The sequence below is a fragment of the Chionomys nivalis genome, chromosome 15, assembly GCF_950005125.1.
Source record: "Chionomys nivalis chromosome 15, mChiNiv1.1, whole genome shotgun sequence".
In the NCBI taxonomy this organism is placed as follows: Eukaryota; Metazoa; Chordata; class Mammalia; order Rodentia; family Cricetidae; genus Chionomys; species Chionomys nivalis.
Genome location: NC_080100.1, coordinates 25,522,160 through 25,523,418, shown reverse-complemented (window position 1 = coordinate 25,523,418; position 1,259 = coordinate 25,522,160).

Below are 1,259 nucleotides of genomic sequence, written 5' to 3'. Positions count from 1 at the left end.
CAACTTCAAATTGGAACTGAGCTCTAGAACATTCTTGTGAAGGGATTGACCCTACCTGGGCCTCTTCCTGGTGTGAGAGTTTTGACAGAAGGACAGATGACAAGTAGGAAAACAGAGGTAAAACATCTGTAGGATCTTCTTGTTGGATAGCTTCTTCCTTCTTTTACTTTGTCTCTTATTATTTAATGAGTTAAGTACCCAAGGCAAGGATGTGATAAGAAGAGACCCAATGGTAAACCAAATGGGAAAACAGTTCCAAACTAGAGTGGCCGAGAACTAAGGTTGAGCACTGTGCCTAGGGATGGAAGGAGAAGCTGTAAATGCTAAGATACATAAATGCTGAAACTCAAAAAGAGCATGAATAAGTCTCGAAGTGGGCTGTAAAGCAGAAAGCATCTATTTTCAAACATTAAGCATGAAATTCTGGGGACAGAGGTCGATTTATGAAGTGTTCGCTATAGGAATGGCTGGACTGGCTGGCTTAACTTTGTATGAGAGCCAGGCAACTCCAGGTTTTGCCAGCCTCACAGGGGGATAAATGAGATTCACAAAAAAAAGTGAAACAAGATTTTAGCTTCAACGAGTCCATTACATACTTGGAAAAAGGCGAGTCAGGGTCAAACATCTGTTAGGAGACCTTGATGATTGTCCTTGATACCATCATTACTGTTACTGGTGATAAGTTAGAACTGGACAAGAGAATGGATAAAAAATACAAGACTCCATGTGCTCAAGTGTCATGGGAGACAAAGGAAGGAATCCAGAGTGATTTGGTAAAGGAGACATGTGCATAAAGATTTGAGTACAGATCTGCCGGACAGTACTTACAACCAGTCATAGTGGGATGTGTCTGTAAGTCAAGCGGGCGGAGGAGGGATGGAAACAAATGGATTGTTAGAGTTGGCAGGTTACCCAGTCCAGCTACATCGACGAGCTCCTGATCCACTGAGAGATCCTATCTCAAAAACTAAAGGAGAATGACTGAGGAAGGCATCTGAAGAGCTCTTGCCCTACCTACATGCACAGACATGTGCATATGCACATATACACACATACATACTCATACATGTTTGATATAGAATGTGTGCATGTCTATGTGTTGAATAAACACTATGACTTAGAAAGTAAAAAGTAGTAAATATATGAATTTGGTTTTGCAAGGCTCCTGGGAAAGAGGTGTACGGAATGGCATTTTAAAATTAATACCTTTTAATCTTCATTATAGGGAAGAGTTGACACACAGAGAAGACTCTCTGTCA